General features: G+C 43.6%; 1 protein-coding gene across 2 annotated transcripts in view; it reads right to left on the bottom strand.

The window, feature by feature from the left end:
- TFEB (transcription factor EB) overlaps positions 1–19,285 on the bottom strand; it is a 58,840-nt gene extending 39,555 nt beyond the window's left edge. Inside the window, exon 1 of one of the 2 annotated variants that reach the window (XM_077295259.1) lies at positions 18,941–19,285. The gene's annotated coding sequence lies outside the window, so the exon portion shown is untranslated. The remainder of the gene's footprint in view (positions 1–18,940) is intronic. The other variant, XM_077295256.1, reaches the window with a different exon arrangement.
- Between the last annotated feature and the right edge of the window lie 3,959 nt (positions 19,286–23,244).

Genomic DNA, 23,244 nt, shown 5'->3' with positions numbered 1-23,244 from the left:
TCAGTTTTCACTTTCCTGACCAGTCTAAAATTCTCAAACCAGACCTGTGTGCCTATGTGGTAATAACTCTGGCATGCTTCTACATATCCCTAGAATTCGGAGATTGTTATGAAAAACATGTTTTACTTTAGGTTAATATATTTTGTGGTTTATAAAACTAAAATCGGAAATATTTTTTTTCCTACCATTTTCGTCAATTTTTGAACTTTCATTCCATTAAAATAGTTATAACTCACTGTAGTTAATAAATATTATTTACCATATATCTACTTTATGTCAGCATCATTTTTAGAGTGAAAAGTTTGGCAGGAATTTCTCATTTATTTTTTCCCCCTTCAATTTTCAAAAATTTTTGGGGACCATTTCTCTTTTGAAGTGTCTGAGGGTCCTATATGTTAGAGAGAAAAAAAACTGCAACCCTCAAAGAATTCAAAACCACATAGAGGAAGTAAAACAATGTAAAACATTTATTTGTCCATGAAAATGTTATTTGAACCCCAATTTTTTTCATTTCACAAGGGCAACTAGTGAAAATGGACCCCAAAATTTGTTGTGCAATTATGCCAAAACCTCATATGTGGCCAGAATTCACTGGGAGCACGGGAAGACTTGGAAATGAATACACTGCAGATACAATGTCGACTTTGAAGATTTCCAGAGGTGGCAAAAAAGTGAAACCCCCCCTCCCCACAACCACACAAACCGCCTTAATAGAAACTGCAGCAACTTCAAGGACTTCTAGAGGAGTGGTGAGCATTTTGAACCCGCAGGGGCTTCAAATAATTTTAGAAGATTAAAACGTGAAAAATTAAAAAAAAAAATTAAGAAATAAATTACCGTATATACTCGAGAATAAGCCGAGATTTTCAGCCCATCTTTTTTAGGCTGAAAGTGCCCCTCTCGGCTTATACTCGAGTCAAGGTCTGTGGGGGGGGGGGGGGGGTCAGCGAGGGAGGGGGAGCGGCGGCTGTGACATACTCACCTACTCCTGGCACGGTCCCTGCATCTCCGGGCGCTGACAGCTTCTTCCAGCGTTGAGAGGTCACATGGTACCGCTCATTACAGTAATGAATATGGACCCGACTCCACTCCCATAGGGGTGCAGCTGCATATTCATTACTGTAATGAGCGGTACCATGTGACCACTCAACGCTGGAAAAAGCTGTCAGCGCCCGGAGACCGGAGATGCAGGGACCGCGCCGGGAGCAGGTGAGCATAATGGGGAGGGGGAGCATTACGTGATAGTCACCTCTCCTGGTTCCGGCGCCGCTCCGTCTTCCGCGTCCTCTGCAGTGACGCTCAGGTCAGAGGGCGAGATGACGTGGTTAGTCCGCGCCCTCTGCCTGAATGTTAGTGTAGAGGACGCGGAAGACGGAGCGGCGCTGGAACGAGGATAGGTGAATATAGCAAGTGCCGGGGGCCCGAGCGACGAGAGGCATGTGATTTTTTTTTTTTTTTAATCGCAGCAACAGCATATGTGGCAAGTATCTCTATGGAGCATCTTATGGGGCCATAATCACCATTTGTGGAGCATTATGGGGCAAATATCTCCATGGAGCATCTATCTCCATGGAGCATCTTATGGGGCCATAATCACCATTTGTGAAGCATTATATGGGGCAAAATATCTTTATGGAGCATCTTATGGGGCCATAACGTTTGTGCAGCACTATATGGGGCAAATATCTCTACGGAGTATTTTATGGGGCCATAATCAACATTTGTGCAGCATTATATGGGGAAGATATCTCTATGGAGCATCTTATAGGGCCCTAATCAACATTTTTGCAGCATTGTATGGGACAAATATCTCTATGGAGCATCTTATGGGGCCCTTTATGCAGTACTGTATGGGGCAAATGTGTCTATGGAGCATCTTATGGGGCCATTATTAACCTTTGTGCATTATATGGGGCATATTTTAATATGGAGCATCTTATGGGGCCCATCATGAACTGTATGGAGCATTATATGGGGCTCCTGATTCAATATGGATATTCAAAAACACTTAACCTACTGATATCTGAATTAATTTTACTTTTATTGGTATCTATTTTTATTTTTGAAATTTGCCGGTAGCTGCTACATTTTCCACCCTAGGTTTATACTGGAGTCATTAAGTTTTCCCAGTTTTTTGTGGCAAAATTAGGGGGGGGGGTCGGCTTATACTCGAGCATATAGGGTACCAAGAAGTTGCTTTAGTCCCATTTTTTTTTTTTTAATTTTCAAATGGGTAATAAGAGAAAATGCATCCCATATGTTTTTCAAATCTAGTTTGTGCACACAGTATGACTTGGAAAGAGAAGAAGTGCGCTATTTAACTTTTGTCGCTCAGGGTTGGCTAAAATAGACCACGTTTGCAGAACCCAGCTGGGCAAAAACAGCAGAGATCCTCGCAGTTGCTCACATTTTGGAAACCCCCACCCCCTCAAGTAATTCATGTAGGGATGTAATGAGCATTTTGTACCAACAAGCAATTCATTGAATTTTATAACAGTTGGTAGTAAAAACAAAAATTGACTTTTGCACTAAAATGTTGCCTTAGCCTCAAATTTTGATTTTCAAAAGGGGCAGCAGGACAAATTGTGGGGTCCATTTTTCTCCTGATATGCCAATACCCCATATGTAGTCCAAAGCTACTGTTTAATCACAATGCAAAGCTCAGACAAAAACGTGCACCATTTTGGAGTGGGATTTTGCTGGAATGGATTGCAGATGACATGTCACATTAGCAGAGCCAGAAGCCTCCAAAACTGACCATATTTAACAAACTACATCCCTCAATGAATTTATCTGGAGGTGTAGGAGCGTGTCGGTATCACATACTTCACCACTGAAAAATGAAATTTTTACCACTAAAATGTCTTAATCCTAGAATTTTCATTTCACAAAGCATTATAGTGATGGGCGGATCCACGGAAGTTCAGGTTTGGCCAGACCCAAAAAAAAAAAAAAAAGTTTAGTTCCTCATTTTTGATAACCAGTCAATGTAAAGCAGACAGCGGGGAGCTGGTATTCTCAGGCTGGGAAGATCCATGGTTATTGGGCAATTCCCGGCCTAAAAATAGCAGACCCTCAAAACGAGACTTCATAATTCACTCCCGTTCAGCGACAGTCATGGGAATTCTCCTGCTCGTGCCTGCCGCTGACAGCAAGTAACCCTATTTAGAATTGTTCTGAGAACGTTCTCCATGGTCAAAGAATGAGACGTCATTGCTCCCTGTCTAACCGGAGACCATCAGAGTGACTATTGATGGTGCCTAGGAGACAGTATACAGTGCCTTGTGGAGAGCACCCATAACCGTGCCTTCCAGAGGGGCATACCAAAAGCAAACTTTTACTTTTCAATAAAGTTGTTTGTATAATTAAAAGCTCTATTGCTGGGTTTTTATTTTAGGAAAATATATTACTTTACCAGTTCTTTTCTAAACTGAAGACTTAGTATTTGGGTTAAATTGTTGTGATGGCACTTTACGATGGTACTGGCCCCAGAAAAATGCATACAGTAACCAATGAGAACCTTCTCCGACAGTAAAGACCTCTATGGTCACGGAATGGCAATGGTCAACTCAGTGCGGAATCTGTATTTACCAATTGCTCATCCTAGCCGTACAAAATCTCTAATGGCTGGTAACTATATATATATATATATATATATATATATATATATATATATATATATATATATATATATATATATATATATATATATATATATATATATATATTAGTTTTATAAAGCATATAAATCATGCAATACAGAATTAAAGGATTAGGCAGCTGGTTAAAAAACAAGCATAATAAAAGATTTTTATTATGAAATAAGCAGATGATCCTCCACATGTTCAAAGATCTGAGATGGGAAACAGGTTGTCTAACTATACTTGGCTAAAATTTCTGATTGTAAATGCATACATTGTTAAGAAACAAAAAGGAGGAGATATCCCACATGCAATGAGGTGTATCTGCAGGCTTCAATCATGAGATCCAGCCCGACGTGTGTGAGCAGATGATCTCACGGAGGCTCCTTTATCTCATACATTTGTGAATTAGGAGTCTTCAAGCAGTAAAAATGAGGTTTGTCTAGCTCCAAGAAAATTGAAAAAATTTCCAGTAATCTGGGCAAACATTTAAGTTTTAGGAAGAACTTGCATTAGCTATGAAATAACTATGTGAAGCATTTTGGGTCATTCCCTTTTCTAGACATGTATGGCAAAAAATTGATAAATGGGTGTTACCTTTTCACATTTCAAAGTTGTGTAGCTAGTAAGGTCGATACGGACAGGGACAAAACTCTAAGCAGTGGTCAATTATTCATTTATTTTGTATAGGGATAGCACAAAGCTGAGATCTTAGTAAAGATGCTCCAGCATAGTTATGTCATGGAAGTACAAGCATTTATGAAATCAGACATCAGGAGAGGATGTAGGTGCCTTAAGGTTACAAAAATGTTTTTTTTTCCTTCCATTTCTCACTCTTTTTTAGCTTTAATACAAGAGAGTGTAGATAACCACTAATTTTGCATGTCTACTTGCCAGGTATTCCAGTGTCTGGTTGTGCCAAAGACTTGCCACTTTTTCTATACAATAACCCAAAGAGGCATACCGTACATTAGTATTTTACTGCCAGACTCTGCAGCAACCATATCAGGGCAGTCTCCACTGTGATCCATGGACCCCACACCCGTGTACCTGAGGAATACAAACCAAGATTGGACGCCTGGTGTCATCATCCATCACATGCCCTTAGCGTGTACCGTACATTGTGGAGTCTGTAAGGCTGTAACAAGGGTCCAGGATTTATAGGATCATTCCATTTATGGACCGTAAAAGGTTATTCAATATCTAGGTCACCCTGGAGGTAAAAGGTAAAAGTTTTTACTGTGTGGAGGAAATCAAGGTGCTTTTATGTTCCTCTTATTCAACCGGGGGTATCATAGAAATCTCCTTTGGATGTCATATTTGATAAGCCTCCTTCTAATGTTTGTGTTTTGCTGCACACCATTCTGCTCACACATTCCTGACTTTTTGCTTTTGAACGCCGATCTTGTCACTTATAAAAAAAAATTGGAAATAATCTGGACTACGCTACCTGTGAAAAAAGAATGAAGGCAGATTAAGGATGTGTGATGTTAAAAAAAAAAAAAAAAATCATACTGACTCCAGTAGGGAGATGGAACAAGTGGTATCTCAGCTCTAGACAGGTGTTATATGTAAAGATGCAACAAATGTGTGCGACACTTCAGAAATTTGCTACAAGGAAACAGGACAGTCCCCAAAAAAATTGTAGCAGTTGAGCTGTATCACATATAACGGCACCAGGGAAGCAGGGGTACAGTTAGCACTGTTCCCCAGTGCTAAAGACGCTCACTTCATTTTCCCCTGCCCTGAAGGTGATCAGCACAAGCGGGGAGAGAATGAGGAGTTATATTTAACTGATAACAGCGACCGTTGGCGGCGGCTGATGGGAGTATTCCATACTCTCACTGTTATTAGCAGCAGCAGATGTAGGCTGATGGAAGTAGTAGTTCCATCAGCCGCCTGCTGTCGCGGTCATCAGTTGAATATAATTCTCATTCTCCCTTGCTCACGCTGATCGCCAGCAGAGCAGGGGAGAATAATGAGAGCTGTTTTCAGTGCCGGGGAACAGCGCTAACTGTATCGCTGCTTCACTGGCACCGGTGCGTTTCACACGGATGACATCCCTGTGTGGGAGGACGTTTTGCGGCCCCTGCTGCTGTTGAAAAACCAAACATCAGTGTATTTTGCCCATGGACACACGGTCGGTGGAAACACATTACGTGCATGGACCCATTCACTTGAATGCGTCTACATGTGCAAGTGTCTCCGGTACACGTGAAAACAGTCAACACACGTACCAAACACACTGATGTGTGAAAGAGGCCTACAGGGCGTTTCCCATGATTGAAATTTATCATCAAAGAACAGGATAAGTGATAAAAAAGGATTGAGAGCAGGGACTCCCACCAAATACTAGAACAGGAGACCTGTGCCTTTGTTCCTTCTGACGACACAACAAACCAGTAGCAAGCACAGTGCCACACCATGCAAGGTCTATGAGAATGGAGAACACAGCAGAGTACAACATGTAATTATTGCCTTAAGCCCCACTGACATTGAACAAACCACACGTTTCATGGTCGACCAATGCTACATTCAAACTGCTCCTTACATCGGTGGCACCTCAGGATCATGAGCTTAACAGCAAGTAGGGCTTCCCAACTTGTTGGTATTAAATGCCAATTTTTTAGGTTTTCAGAACAGTCCTAGTACCCTTAATACTGAGGGCATGGTTAAAGGTCAGATGCTCTCATTCCAATGGGGCACCAGTTCTCATAAGTGAATAACCAAAGTAAAACTTGCACCTATCAGAAAATTATGACTTACCCTGGATCTGACATTGATTTTGTATGGTGGGAACATACATTTTATTTCCCCACCATCTCGGAACAGAAAACCAGAAATATTAACACAGAGATGACCCCAGCCTTATATACGCGCGTCGCAGGGAGTATGCTGTATCACTATGCATTAGCATGTCTAGGACAAGGGAAGTTAAGGACAGAACAGAATGTGACCCCGCTGCACTAGACCAGTTACATTTTATCCAGAAGGTTCTGTTCCTGCTTTAAGCAAGAAAAAAAATTGTTTCCTTGCTCAATGAAGCAGAACATCTGTACCTGAGAGTGTTCCTGGCTACTAAATAGGTCTGAGGCGGACTAGATTTACTCAGCATGGCTATGTGCGCACATAGCGAGGGAGATAATATGTTTGTCTGGGACCAGTGCCCTCTCCTTTTGCATGGTGGCCATCATCGGTCACAATCCACATGCCCACCCTGCCAAAGAGCAGACGAGAGCCAGTGTAATGCACATCCAGTAATGTTTAGGTGCCTGCTGCGACCATACAGCACTCGCTGTGTATACTTGATCCCTTAGCTTTTAGATAGGCACCTATATATTCGTGTACGTGTGCCAGTCCCCCTGCGTAGGAGGGGGATGTAGCTATGGGTGGAGAGTCAGTGGCCAGGAATAGCTCTTCTGCTTCAGCTCAGCTTGTTTGTGTGCAACTTCTGCTTTCTGTCTGACTCAGTGCGACACCAGTGCACCGTCAGACACAGCGTCAGCTCGAAAAAGACCACCAAACGCTTCTCCATGTCGTCTCACACCAGCTCGAATGATCACAGGAGGCTGAATTTATAAAATAAGGGGCTTTAATATCAGTGTCCTCATGCCACCTTCTCAGATTAGTGATTTGTCAGTCCCGTATATACCCCCACAGACAGGCCTCTGCTGCAGAAAAATTTTATATATCTAGATATCATCAGTACAGACTGGGAAATACGCAGCAGACGGAATCCATACGGTTTGGCTCACAGGGGATTGCCCCATTTGGAAACAAGCAGCAAGGTCTCCGTTTCCAATAGTGCCTCTGGCAGGACTGTGAATGCAGCTCTAGCTAGGACTTCCGGCTCCTTCACATGTCACTTTTTAATGTATAGAACCCATACATTTCAGTAAGTATATTCAAAGGAGACAAGTCCTCACCCAATCTAGTGACAGCGTCTGCACCTCTCGGATGCCATCTGTGTGTTATCCCAGTGCTGGGTGTACTTGATTGGACAAGCTTTGGCATGGTTTTTCTTATGAAAAAGCAGATGACATTGCTTGTAAAAACGGACAAGCCAAAATTGGATCCAACACACCGAGGGGGGAAAAAAACAAAACAAAACACCCCCCACAAGGTCATGTACAAGTGAAAGAAAGAAAATTGACATTTGAATTCGGCCTAAGGGCTAGTAAAAGACACAATCAGCAGTGATGAGCGAACGTGCTCGGATGAGGCGTTATCCAGCATGCCCGTATACTAACCAAGTGTCTTCAGTGTGCTCGAAAAATAGGTTCGAGTCCCCGCGGCTGCATGTCTACATGCTGTAATGTGAACATAAAAATGGATATTTTGTGTTCATATTGAAATATACAGAATGCATTCAGATCATGACAGCAGCATTGCTGGTCATACATTTACAGGCAGACAATGCTCATAGGGACACAGTCTTGAGAACTGTTTACTTCATTGTCTGAAATACTGTATTTTTGGATTATAAGACACTTTTTTTCCCAAAAAATTTGGGGGGAAAATGGGGGTTCCTCTTATAATGCGGATATACCTTACCGGCCATGGTGGAGCAGGGTCGCTGCTGGAGGAGGAAAGAGTGGAGCAATGCTGCAGGCCGCAGGGGGTGTTCGGATGTGCGGCGGCCCACTGCTGCGGGTGGTGGTTGCTGCTGCTGCTGCGGGGAACTCTGCCGACATTTTGTAAAAGGCCTGAGCCCCTGCAGTTCCATGGTTTCCTATGTGGTGGACTCCGGGAAAATGGCTGCCAGGGCAGAGCATGTGCAGATGGAGATCTCGGCATCAAGATCTCGGGAGACGAGATCTCAGCGCTGATCTTGACTCCAGTAGCCATTTTCCCGGAGTCCACTACATAGGAAATCATGAAACTGTGAGGGCTCTGGCATTTCACAAAATGTCGGCAGAGCCCCCCATAGCAGCGGACATTACCGGCAGCGGCACGCCACACATCCGAACACTCTCTCATCCCAGCCTGTGGCCTGCAGCAACGCTACACTCTTGCCTCCTCCAGCAGCGACCCTGGGACCTCAGCTCACCGCAGCCACCACCCCCAGTAAGCAATAAAACGCATGGATTATAAGAAGCACGACCATTTTATAAAAAAGTTTTCCCCATTTTTCTCCTCAAAATTTGGGGTGCGTCTCATAATCCGGAGAGTCTTATAAGCCGAAAAATACAGTAATTCTATGCTTTTCTATGTTTGTTGTTGTAAAACATGCAGGTTTATTTAACCTCTGTCTGCTGTGGACTTATGTTATCTTGGGAGCTTTTTGAGTTGTGTGGGTTTATTTCCCCATTGTCTGATGTTTGCCTGGTGTCTCTGATTCATCTTACTCCCAAAGGCTGGCCACTAGAGGGCAGAGGCTGAACCAGAGAACACAGTGCAAATCACTATGCATGGCCAGAGAACCATGACTAAGATAGAAGCAGAAGTTGGGTACTGTACTTATACGTGTACAGTGTTGTGACACCTGCATAATTGGGGACGCCTATGCAGTGTTGTGAATTTTCCAGGAGTTTCTCTGTCTTGGTGGTTGCTTCTCTGATATTCCAGATGGATGATGTTTAAAAAGTTCCTTGGTGATGGTGTGTGTGTATGTACTTAACCTTTGTATGTTAAAATATACACAAGTGTACGCAATCATACTATTCCTTTAATTTAGTACTTTAAAATAAAGTAGTATCCGAACCTTAGTGTTAAAAACTTGGCAATACACATGCCTAACCAACAAGCAATCCTTCCGTGTGTTGCGGCTGTCTAACAGTAGAGAGACCTGCAGCTGCAGTGACTCGAACATATTTTTGGAGCACGCTGAAGACACTTCACACCCAAGCATGTTCGGATAACACCTTATCACTATTAATCAGTTAGAAAATATGGGTTTATAACTAATTTTACAGCCAAAACCAAAGTCAAAAGTTTGGTGTACATAATTGAACGAAAAATGTTGTCCTCTGGTCACTTGAAAAGTGGCAAAAAAGCATGTGGAGATAAGCAGTAGGGAAAGCCACCATTGTTTGAACATATTTATTATTAATGACTTCAGAAATTTGTACAATTTGTAGGGTTTTTGAAGCTGTATTCACACGGCATGGATACATTTTTTGACATTGTGTTTTGAAAGGCTGATTTTGGGTAAATCATTGTCAGATGTAATTTGACTAGAGTTTTCATAAAAGGAAAATATTAATATGTGCACAATGTGAGTTGGTCCTGCTCCTGATTTTTGGCCGGAGATACTTGGCTCCTACACCTTGCAAACCAACATGGTGTGGCTTTCCATGTATTCAAGCTCATGAACCGGACTGCAATGCATGTCTCTGGGCAATCCCAACATCGCAGACTGCTCCGCTTCCTCAATTTGTGTTACCAGGAAGTTACTCATACACACACCCAAATCTGCACAAAATAAAAGAACTAACATTTCACATTATGGAAACTGGAAGAAACAGAATCAGGAGAAATTCACAGTGTAGCTATTACACATATATGACATTAGGATGTATCCCTCCAGCCCGACATGTGACTAACCAAAATCTGAATACACCCAAGTATAAGAACAATGAACTAAGGAGTAGCTGCATTTGGGCATCCTATTAACGTGATAACCAATGGAATTACCTAAACTTGGGTCCCGATGTACTGGAGTACAAAATGTGCACTTTTTAATTAATTTGACACATCTTTCGGCTGCAGTGCACCACCACAAGATATGTACACTGGTGTAAAAAGTCAACATTTTCAGTATTAAAGCAAAAAAAAAAAAAAAAAGGCATAAGACTTCTTTATGAATCAGGCTCGAAAACCTTTTTCCAAAATTTATAATGGTCAAGATTTTCATCACTGCATCCAGGGATTCCTTCGCTCCCTGCAAAACCACTTCTCTGAAGCTCTAAGTCTGCAGCACGGCTACCGGGCAACGCGCTGTACCCAGGAGCAGATTTATAGTGCTGCATATAGTATAGCTGCCAAGCCAGGGCAATGAAGTAGGCAACAGTAGGGGGTCAGAACTAGAGCAAAAACTGAGAAAGTAAACAGAAGGGGTAAACCGAGGAGAAGTTAAGAGATTACAAAAGATTGTTGAAGGTACAAGGGTCATTGTGACAAACCAAAGCGAGACATTATGGATAGGCAAAGCTTCTCCATTACTGATGCTACCAATATTAGCACATATAGCAACATCAAGCCCATGCTCTTTGAAGGTGGCAGTGCCGTGTAGTCATCACAGTCCTGTGTGATTAGAGGTTATCCACCTTTTGGGCAATTTAACCTAAAAATACATGCGTTTCATTAAAAAGGTTGCATCGTTTGACTTCTATAGCCTTTCTTTTACAGTCTATTGTTGGCTGCAGAATGTGTTAACGGAGGATTCATTAGTGAGCTTGGTCCAGTTGGAGAGTTTCTAACTACATTCTTTTTCTTTTTGAGCCCTCAGTTGACTTATAACCACAGACCACAAAGATGAATGTGCTGGTAAACGGAGGAGATTGACTATTACAAACTGTGCAAAATGTTTTAATGAGACTGAATTTAGTGACAAAAGCCATGCATTTATTCCGGGGAAAAAAAAATCCCCAAAAGTGGGTAAACACAGCACCAGAAACGTAGCGCCCACAAATGCTCCCAGAAGATTTGAGTGGAGGGATAGGTTTTTTTTGGTTTGCTTTATTGTTTTTTTTTATTATTTATTTTTTTTAAATCAAAAATTTCAGTACAGGTAGAAAAAAAAACCTTCAAAGTTTGCACTTGGAATGATTCCTTCAATTTTAGTTTCTAGATCTAAATTAGACCTCACTCACACGTCCATGAAAAAAAACGGAGCGGGTGTCTGTGTATCCGTTTTTTTCCATCAGTATTTTTCAAGGATTGATAAAGAAATAAATGATAAAGCTTCTCTGATATTGTAATGTTAGACACGAATGCCATCCACGAATATAGGTTTCTAGTAAGAGGGAGATGATTATCAAATAAATATGTAAACCTGGAATCAGGCTGTAAATGGGTCATTCTGAGAGGTGAGCGGCACCGGTGACCGGTCTACAAGACAGCACATGTGCGATACCTGCTGATCATGAACACAGCCAACAGAAGGTTAATTGCTCCCATGTCTGGACTTGCTTTCATTTTCAGAAAATAGTGGGAAATTACCCATCGTACAATTCACATTTTGGTAAAACCACCGTATTTTCTGAAGAGTAAAGTGACTGGGAAATGACGTGCCCCATACGGATGAGCGGAGTGTCGGAGGCCTCTCTGGCATCTGTGGCACTGGTTATCACAGGCATCCTGTGAAGTCTCAGCAGCTATGACTCACTAGTCTTATTTAGCACTGTGGATGGCAGAGCTTGTGTTTATATGTGGGGGGCAGTGAGTACCAAGCTGGGCTGGGATATCTACGTGTGTCTGACAGCTGCAGCAAGTGTGACCTCAGTGTTTGGTGGCATGGGTGTGCCCGACAGCATGGCTGATCTCACATAGCAGGCCGTGTACATCTGCTCGGAGGTGCGGACATTACAGGTGTACCACTACAGAAGGGAGGAGAGGCCTCATGGCCCAGGATACTGATCAGTGTTAATGCGTAGAAACACGTGAAATACAATAAAACTGGATCATGTACACAGCACATTCACACGTGGCGTTTTTTATGCAAGTTTTCAGCTGTGTTTTACAGTAGTACTAGCTATGTCTGAGACTTAAGAAATCTCGTGTTTTTTTGTCCTCAGTATTTTGTGCTTTGCTTTGTTTTTGCAGAATGGAGAATGTCACTTTCAGCATTTTTTCACCCATTGAAAGTAATGGGTGGTGAAAAAACGCAGGTGTCAGGGTTTGCTGCATTTTTGTGCCAAATCCTTATAAAGTAGAAAAGGATTTTTTGTCATTAAACTTCAATCAGCATGCACAAGAGACAAATATAGCAGGACAAAAACGCAAGAAAAAACAAGCAAAACCTACTTTTTCCTGTCACCCATGACAGCACCAACAATTTAAAGGGAACCTGTCACCCCCAAAATGGAAGTTGAGCTAAGCCCACCGGCATCAGGGGCTTATCTACAGCATTCTGTAATGCTGTAGATAAGCCCCCAATGTACCCTGAAAGATGAGAAAAAGAGGTCAGATTATACTCACCTGGGGGGGCGGTCCGATCCGATGGGCGTCGTGGTCCGGGGCCTCCCATCTTCTTACGATGACGTCCTCTTCTTGTCTTCACGCTACGGCTCCGGCGCAGGCGTACTTTGTCTGCCCTGTTGAGGGCAGAGCAAAGTACTGCAGTGTGCAGGTGTCGGGAAAGGTCAGAGAGGCCCGGCCCCTCCGCACTGCAGTACTTTGCTCGGCCCTCAACAGGACATACAAAGTACACCTGCGCCGGAGCCGCAGCGTGAAGACAAGAAGAGGACGTCATCCTATGAAGATGGGAGGCCCCGGACCACGATGCCCATCGGATCGGACCGCCCCTGGGTGAGTATAATATAATGACAGGGGGGTGACAGGTTCCCTTTAAGGGTTCTGTCATGGGTTCCGTAAAAACACATTACCAGTAAGTAATATACGTGTTTTCCTGTCACCCATGACAGCACCATTTAAACGTTGCGGCTGTCATGTGTTCATTAAAAACACATTACCGGTAAGTAATATACGTGTTTTTTTCTGCAGCTTCTTACTGCCAAGAGAGGTTTGTCAGCAAAAACACCACATGTGAACGTAGCCTTATATTTGTAATGGATAGATGAGTACAGTTCAAGCAGAATTCTAGTTTTAACAATATTCCCTATTGTAACCTTCCAGACATCCCCTAACTAAGGGAGAAGTGTGAATAAAAACCCATCCGTTTCGGGACATCTGTATGATGTCTTAAGGTGGAAGACCCTTCGAAAACCGCCTGAAAAAGTGCTAAACCCTCAAAAGAATGAATATATGCTTTTCTAATTAAAAACAACTTGCTGTTCACATGGCGCATCTTTTCAGCTTCTTTTAAAAATCACTCCAGTTTCCAACAATGTCAAGTAAGAAGGAAGGAAGACTGAAAAGAATGCTCAGAAACAACCCAAGCGGCTTCTTCAGTGCTTTGCCATTCATGCCGTTTTGGGATTTTGTGTCTGGCATTAAAAAAAATAAAAAATAAATTATATTTGCCAAAGGCCAATATTTGTGGCACCTTCATTTCTCTTTATCCACATTTGGGAATTGTGTAGAAATCTCATAAAGTTTTAGGACAAATTATGCAGGCAGGAAATCATATATTGGAGCTTAAGTCTGTAAACCATTTATATGTGTACAAAAAAATGGCTCCAAGACTGATGTTATATGAAATAAGAGTCAAACCTTAGATTTGCCAGTAAATTGGTGGTCACTATCTGGACTACATTCACAAGCTGTGGCCATGGTGCATGCCTCAGCTTTCTGAGACTGCGCATTGTTGCAGTATTTTTTTTTTTTTAACAGCCATTTCTTTATCTCTCATTCACTTAATGGTCAATTTGCAATTATGGTCCTAAAACTAATTGTCCTCTACACAATATTCAATGACATGGGCCAGCTTGTTGGACAAACCCTTCTTCAAGCAATAGAACCATGAACACAACAGCACAGAAAAGGCACCCATACAGATCAGCCTAAAGTCGACCAAAAGGGATGATTTCAATTAAAAACCAATTCTCGGTTGAAGAGTAACAACGAAGAATCGCTTTAGGAGCCATTCCAGAACTTTTGTTTTCCAAAGTGGGCCACTATTGAATGCTCCCTGACCGGAAGTGAGAGGTAGAGTTGTGACTTCCCAATTCTGCAGCAAACACTGGATGGATGCGGCAGGTCACAATCTGCTGTAGCATGGCCGGATCGGAGCCAGGAACAGGTGAAAACGGCCGGTGGTAAGTATGAGACCAAGTGGAATGAACTTAGATTAGCTCACATCTGCGATGATTTTCTCCTGCTGATTCCGCATGGGAGAACAAGCACAGCATGCTGCAATTGGCAGCCAGACTCTGCTCACTCGCACCCATACAAGTCTTTAGGTGTGAGTGACAATGCACAGCACTCATATCACCTGAGTGCAGTGCCATATACGACAACACCAGAGCAGATGGAGAAATTACTTTCTCCGTCTCCTCCGCAGCTGTGCTCCGATCCAGTCATACGAGAGGCTTGGAGCACAGACGCATGACAGTCATTGCCATATCATATCCAATGCTCTCACATCAGGAGCCATACGCTAGTGTGACTCTGGCCTAAAGAGTAATTATTGATCCTTAAAATAATTTTAGCAATCAGCAGATAATAAAAATGTAATCAACATTAACAAATAGATCACTTTGTAATGACTCTGTATAATATACAAGTTTCACTTTTTGTATTGAACTGAAATAAATTAACTTTTTGATGATGTTCTAATTTTGTGAGAAGCACTTGTATATTTGTTTGCCAAGTGGTCCTCATTGAGTTCCTTCCCCTTTAAGCAGACTGAGGGGGTGCACAGAATAATTCCAGGTCTGTTGCAATCACAGGACAGACATTGCACAACAGTCCTGTTCTGCAAATGTTTCTCACATCTTTAAAAACAGATGCCTCATTTCGGCTCATCAAGTCCCATTCATACAAATCTGGGGAGCCAGCACCATAACCTTGGAACGCAGTCTAATCACATAGCAAAAGATCAGAAAAACTAACCAAGCCCGACATTCACACAGGACTCAAATCTCATGTCCACCACTCAAACACTGTGGCTTCGTAAGGCAGGAATCGCACCGGCGTATGGCATTGGCTGCGATATACGAAGCCCAGAGATGACGCTGGCCGTGGTCACCGCTCACAGCAGCACGTTCTCTCCGGTTACGGGATCTATAGACATGTTGTTAATGATCTGTACTTTCCTTAATTCCACAACTTTACTTAGTGCAATTTCAATACTCAGGAGAGCATGTACATTCAGCCTTAAAGGGATATTCCCATCATTTATGCCATGTATGCTTCCTCAGCCATTTTAGAACCTCTTATAGAAGTGAGTAGAAATCCTGTGCATGTGCAGCCTCCGTATCATTCAAGGGAATCTGTCAGTAGGTCTTTCCAATGTAATCTGAGAGAAGCATGATGTGGGGGCAGAGACTTATACCATCGATATCACTAAGGCTACTTTCACACTTGCGTTTGTAGCAGCTGCGGACTTCCTCCGTGAAGCCCCGCACTCCGCCGCTAGCTCCGCCTATTTCTGCATGCGGCCGGTGTACCTATATTTAACATTAGGTACGCAGGTCCTGTCACTGTATGCGGATGCTTGCACATGCATCGTTTTGACGATGCAGAAAAAAAATAAAAATTGCTACAAGCTGCGTCCTACGCTGGTCTCCGCATCGTCAAAACGACGCATGTGGAAGCATCCGCATACTGCGGCACGACCTGCGTACCTAATGTTAAATATAGGTACACCGGCCGCATGCAGAAATAGGCGGAGCTAGAGGCGGAGGGCGGGGCTTCACAGAGGAAGTCCGCAGCTGCTACAAACGCAAGTGTGAAACCGGCCTTACTGGTTGATGTCATTTTGATTTAAAAAAAAAAAAAATATATATATATATATATATATATATATATATATATATATATATATATATATATATATATATATATATATATATATATATATCTCACTGTTTTCTGTGCTACTGATGAAACAGTTCTCTGACTACGGACCTCTGTATAAGCCCACCGCCACCACTGATTGTACACAGAAAGCAGCCAATCTGTGGTGGGGGCAGGGTTATGCGTGGCAGAAAACAAGTAGTCCTCTAATATTAACCTACTGCTGATAAAAAGTGCAACAAGCAGCCTTGCAAGTCACATCCCTGGAATCAGACTACATGATGAACCTACATCATCCTGCTGTCAGATTAAATAGCAAAAACCTGCTGACAGATTCCCTTTTATAGCGACCTGCATCCTAAAAGCAGGACCCACATCTAAATGTGAAAGCTCAGACTACCTCTTTAAAGTGCCGATATATATTAGGTGCAAGTCACCTAAACTTTGACCGTTTCGCCAACAATTGCCAACCATCTAATGGAGCGATGCACAACCTCCGTGGTCCCTATGGCCACAGTGTCAGATCTGACCAATCCAATGGCCATAATTTTACAAAAGTATTACCCATTAGATATTTATGGCACATACTTTCAATATGCAGTAATATCTAATAGGTGCCAATTCATTTTAAAGGGTTCCCACCTATCAGGAAGGCCGAGGTAAGGAAAAAAACATGTACCTCGGCCGGAGCTGGACCAGGGGAGTGTTTTTTCTCCCATAAACTAGAATGAATATAGCAGCACTCATGCATGGCCACTTCTTCACCTCTGTGCTATAGGAGTCAGGACTGGCCTAAATATGACCACACAACCCATAATCACCCATTCTTAGGCGAGGGTCACACCGGCGTATAGTCTCTCATCCGAGAGAATTGGGTCGTTATACAAATCACAGCCTGGTCTGACTTTCCTGGATAAGGATAAGATGGAAGAAAAATATTTGTCCATTCTGCCAGTCCATTAAAAATCGGGCCGCACTCGGGTGTTATCCGGCTTGGGTCGAGGTAATCTGGATAAAACGGTATTTTCATCCACATAGTCATCCTCGTGTCAGTTTTTAACATCCATAGAGCCTTCATGTGACATCAGGCTTTATTCAATGTATATACTGTGCAAGGTGTTTAATAATAAATATATATATATAAATACACTTTACAAGGTCAAATACAATTTACTATGTTAATTATATTAGACCTCTTAAAACAGATGCCATATGGACGGTGTCTACATGGCATAATTTTTTTGGGCACCCATTGAACTGTATAGGCGAGCCTCATCCCCAAAAAAATGGATGAGTCTAGATCATGCTGCGACTTATGCCACAAAGGCATCAGGCTGAGGTGGAAAGATGTCCATGTGAACTAACACATTGACTAACATGGTCCATGTGTGCTCTGTATTCCACAAGGCCCGAAAAACATTTGTATGAATGTCATTTTGGGCGATTTTGATCCACAATAAGGATTAGTATCGGACAGGTCTCTGATTTTCTTGTCCGCAAAAGACACCCGAAGACCTGTGAACAGAACCAGGGACCAAGATGGGTGATGGGTTTATATTTTATCTGTGCAAAACATGGATAGAACAAGTATGTGAAAAAGAGATGTCTGAATGAGGCCTTAGGTTACGGAGCGGGTCTATAAGAAAAAAAAAAAGAGAGAAAGCTTCGCAATTGTCCAGTTTTGCATTCTACTGTGCCCCGAGTGGTCCGATGGGCAGCTCCCCGCTCTGCCTGGTAATGCTGCCCTTCCACCTGGGACTCATGCACACAGCTGCACAGGGAGAGGCTCTGACGGCTGTTTGGATGACATGGAAGGCAGGCAGGTGGGGGGCACCAAGCATGGTCCGAAGACCCTCAGTACCAGGAGTGGCCACTATGACGGCGTAAAGTGAGAGAAGCGGGGGCTCGGAACAACCACCATGGGGGGGGTGGGGGGGATTACCACACGGGTAAGCTTTATTAGTGCTACGCGTTTCAGTGCGGATCTAGCGCCTTCTTCAGGCGTCCCATGGCGCTGGCAGCAGCTGATCAGTGAGGGGACAGGTGTCGGTCCACGACCAGTCTGATCAGTGACCCATTCTAAGGCTAGGCTGCCAATATCCGATTACTGGAAAGCTCTTCCCACAATCCGATACCTCAGTCTGTACGGCCAGTCCGGCTGCAGGCAGGGGCACGAGCGCTGGGGCAGGTTTCCCTTAAAGGGGCTTTCCAGTCCAAGGGATAGGTGACAGAGCCAGGAGAACAGAGGAGTGAGTGATCGCTGCCACAATAAGGTCTAAGTAAGGGGGGATGGGACCGTGAATGGGACCGTGATGGTCAGTGTCACCCCCTCTGCACTCAGCAGTGCCCCCACAGCACAGGACGCGGCTCCCACAGAGCAATGTGACCGATGTCCTGAGGTGTCCAGCCAAGCAGGGAGGCCGCTATCGCGATAGTCGTGACATGCTGGCTCTGGCAGCGCTCCACATCTGCAGCCTGACAGCACATGTCACCTCCGACCCCGCAGCCAGCTGTGACCCCAATAACCTCCTGGAGCCCGGATGTGCCTGGTGCAGGGATGACAGGTGTCACCGGAGCTCCGCCCCCTCGGGCACTCCCCGTTACTCCCGTGCCCTGTGCCACTCACGTCTGTGCCCGGAGGGGCAGGACTCGGCACTCAGCCCCGGCGTGCTTTCCGCTGTGTCCCCCTGAAGGTCACCGAGTACGGCTATGGTTACCTGACGACAGCGTCCTGCCCTCGGTATTACGACCACTTTCCAATACGCCCAGAACCGCGCCGCTTCTGCCTCCGGTCCCGGTTTCTGCTCCCCTGACGGCCGACTCTCCCGCCCCCCTGTCACCGGCTTCTGTCAAAACGGAGTCAGCTTCAATCAGCAGGGGGAGCCCAAGAGCTGTGGAGGAGACTGGGATGGAGTTCCCCGTCCAGGAGGATCATGGGAGCTGAAGTTTAGGCTTGTCAGAGCCCGCCATATTTGTCAAGGGCGCTTGCCCTGTCTAATGCGCAGTTACTATGCGTTCACTTTGTAGGTGGAAGTATTTTATGGGGAATGCCGTATTTCACTTGAAAGATGCGCAGTTGATCAGTGAGGGTCACTTGCTGGAAGTAGTTAGGGGCTAAAACTGGGTAAGTTCGTCTGCGAAGTGCGCCACCTAGAGGGCGCAGTGGTGTATTGCAGCCTCATTGGCTGGCGCTGGTAATGGTCTGGTCACAGTCACGCAGGCGCTTACTCCAGCATCCTTATCCATGGATTTTATCAGCAGACTTCATATTTTTATGTGTGGTATTTGGTTGTGAGATACTGATAAGCGCTATAAGGCTCCTACAGGGATACGCTGGAGGATGTGTCATCATCAGTGTCAGGTTTTACCATCAATTTGTTCATTACAATGTTAGGCTGCCGTCACACTAGCAGTATTTGGTCAGTATTTTACCTCAGTATTTGTAAGCCAAAACCAGGAGTGGGTGATAAATGCAGAATTGGTGCATGTGTTTCTATTATACTTCTCCTCTAATTGTTCCACTCCTGGTTTTGGCTTACACATACTGAGGTAAAATACTGACCAAATACTGTAGTGTGACGGCAGCCTTAGTCACAGACAGTATGTGGCATGTGCTGGCATACCTGGCACCTGACCAGAGCCCTGCGTATCTCATCCTACCTGCTGGCATACCTGGCACCTGACCAGAGCCCTACAGATATCCTACCTGCTGGCATACCTGGCACCTGACCAGAGCCCTGCGTATCTCAGCCCACCTGCTGGCATACCTGGCACCTGACCAGAGCCCTGCTAATCTCATCCTACCTGCTGGCATACCTGGCACCTGACCAGAGCCCTGCGAATCTCATCCTACCTGCTGGCATACCTGGCACCTGACCAGAGCCCTGCGAATCTCATCCTACCTGCTGGCATACCTGGCACCTGACCAGAGCCCTGCGAATCTCATCCTACCTGCTGGCATACCTGGCACCTGACCAGAGCCCTGCGAATCTCATCCTACATGCTGGCATACCTGGCACCTGACCAAAACCCTGCGAATCTCATCCTACCTGCTGGCATACCTGGCACCTGACCAGAGGCCTACAGATATCCTACCTGCTGGCATACTTGGCACCTGACCAGAGCCCTGCAAATCTCATCCTACCTGCTGGCATACCTGGCACCTGACCGACCAGAGCCCTGCAAATCTCATCCTACCTGCTGGCATACCTGGCACCTGACCAGAGCCCTGCGAATCTCATCCTACCTGCTGGCATATCTGGCACCTGACCAGAGCCCTACAGATATCCTACCTGCTGGCATACCTGGCACCTGACCAGAGCCCTGCTTATCTCATCCTACCTGCTGGCATACCTGGCATCTGACCAGAGCCCTGCTTATCTCATCCTACCTGATGGCATACCTGGCACCTGACCAGAGCCCTGCAAATCTCACAGACATGGCACAAAACTAAAGTCATTTCAAATGGCAACTTTCTGGCTTTAAGAAACACTAAACGAAATCAAGAACAAAAAAATGTGGTAGTCAGTAATGGTTACTTCTTTTAACCATGCATAGGGGAAAAATTATGGAGTCACTCAATCTGGCTCCGATTTTTTTAAATTGCTGTTGCCAGATCAGCTTTGCAGGTTGGACCCTTGTCATGGACCAGTTTCTTCAACTTCCACCGAAGATTTTCAATTGGATTGAGATCCGGACTATTTACAGGCCATGACATTGACCTCATGTGTCTTTGTTCAAGGAATGTTTTCACAGTTTTTGCTTTATGGCAGGGTGCATTATCATCTTGGAAAATTATGTCATCATCCCCAAACATCCTTTCAATTGATGGGATAAGAAAAGTGTCCAAAAATATCAACATAAACTTGTGCATTTATTGAAGATGTAATGACAGCCATCTCCCCAGTGCCTTTACTGTACCTGACATGCCGCCCCATATCATCAATGACTGTGGAAATTTGCATGTTCTCTTCAGGCAGTCATCTTTATAAATCTCATTGGAACGGCACCAAACAAAAGTTCCAGCATCATCACCTTGCCCAATGCAGATTTGCGATTCATCACTGATTATGACTTTCATCCAGTCATTCACAGTCCACGATTGCTTTTCCTTAGCCCATTGTAACCTTGTTTTTTACTGTTTAGGTGTTAATGATGGCTTTCGTTTAGCTTTTCTGTATGTAAATCCCATTTCCTTTAGGCGGTTTCTTACAGTTCGGTCACAGACGTTGACTCCAGTTTCCACCCATTCGTTCCTCATTTGTTTTGTTGATGCTTTGATGTCTTCCTTGGTCTAACAAATGTTTGCCTTTAACAACCTTCCCATGTTGTTTGTATTTGGTCCAGATTTTAGTCACAGCTGACTATGAACAACCAACATCTTTTGCAATCAAAAGCATCAATGCGTGATGATTTACCCTCTTTTAAGAGTTTGATAATCCTCTCCTTTGTTTCAATTGACATCTCTGGTGTAGGAGCCATGATTCATGTCAGTCCACTTGGTGCAACAGCTCTCCAAGGTGTGATCACTCCTTTTTAGATGCAGACTAACGAGCAGATCTAATTTGATGCAGGTGTTATTTTTGGGTATGAAAATTTACAGGGTGATTCCATAATACTTTCCTCAGAATTGAGTGATTCCATAATTTTTCCCCTATGCTTGGTTAAAAAAGTAACCATTACTGACTACCACATTTTTTGTTCTTGATTTCTTTTAGTGTTTCTTAAAGCCAGAAAGTTGCCATTTGAAATGACTTTAGTTTTGTGCCATGTCTGTGATCTGCTTTTTTTTCTACAAAATTAAACAACCGAATGAACATCCTCCAAGGCCGGTGACTTCATAATTTTTGCCAGGGGTTGTAGAAGAAGCTTTGGGGATGCAGCAAAGTAGGAAGAGGCTTGCACGGCTCTGATCAGGCAGCCACAAACCACTGACATTGCACTCAGTTAGGATCCTGTGTATCTTTTTGCGTTAAGGGTATGTGCACGCAACAGTTTTTTCAGGTGAACAAATCCACTTCAAGTGGAGTCTTTCAAGTGGAAGATGCTTCAGTAAATGCCAGCGTGTTTGTTTTTTTAAAAAAAAACCTTAGTGACAGAGCCAATTTTGTACTTGATGACCAAGCCAATTTTTACAATTCTGACCACTGTCGCTTTATAAGGTAATAACTCTGGAACGCTTTAACAGATTCCACTAATTCTGAGAATGTTTTCTTGTGACATATTGTACTTCATGTTAGTGGTAACATTTCTTTAATATGACTTGAATTTATAAAAGAAACGTAAATTTGCAAAAAATTTTAAAAGTTTTGCAACTTTCAAACTCTTAATTTTTGTACACTTAAATCAGAGAGTGATGTCACACAAAATAGTTAATAAATAACATTTCCCACATGTCAACTTTACATCAGCACAATTTTGGAAACATAATTTTTTTTTTGTTAGGACATTGTAAGGGTTAAAAGTTAAACAGCGATTTCTCATTTTTCCAACTAAATTTACAAAACCATTTTTTTAGGGACCACCTCACATTTGAAGTGAGTTTGGGGGGTCAATATGACAGAAAATTCCCAGAAGTGACACCATTTTAAAAACTCCACCCCTCAAGGTACTGAAAACCACATTCAAGAAGTTTATTAACCCTTCAGGTGCTTCACTAAAGCAATGTGGAAGGAAAAATGAACATTTTACTTTTTTCACAAAAAATTTACTTTAGACCCAAACTTTTATATTTTCACCAGGGTATCAGGAGAAAATGGACCACAAAGTTTGTTGTGCAATTTCTCCTGAGTACGCTGATACCCCATATCTGGGGGAAAGCCACTGTTTGGGCACATGGCAGGACTCAGAAGGGAGGGAGCACCCCTTGACTTTTTGAATGCAAAATTGGCTGGAATCAATGGCGGGAGCCATGTCACGTTTAGAGACCCCCTGATGTACTTAAACAGTGGAAACCCCCCAATTCTAACTCCAACCCTAATCCCAACCTTAACCCCAACACCACAACTCGAACCCCAACAGA

The sequence above is a fragment of the Ranitomeya variabilis genome, chromosome 3 (genome assembly GCF_051348905.1).
Source record: "Ranitomeya variabilis isolate aRanVar5 chromosome 3, aRanVar5.hap1, whole genome shotgun sequence".
NCBI classification, from domain to species: Eukaryota; Metazoa; Chordata; class Amphibia; order Anura; family Dendrobatidae; genus Ranitomeya; species Ranitomeya variabilis.
Note: the sequence above shows the minus strand (reverse complement) of the source record. Positions and strands in the feature narration are given on the sequence as shown.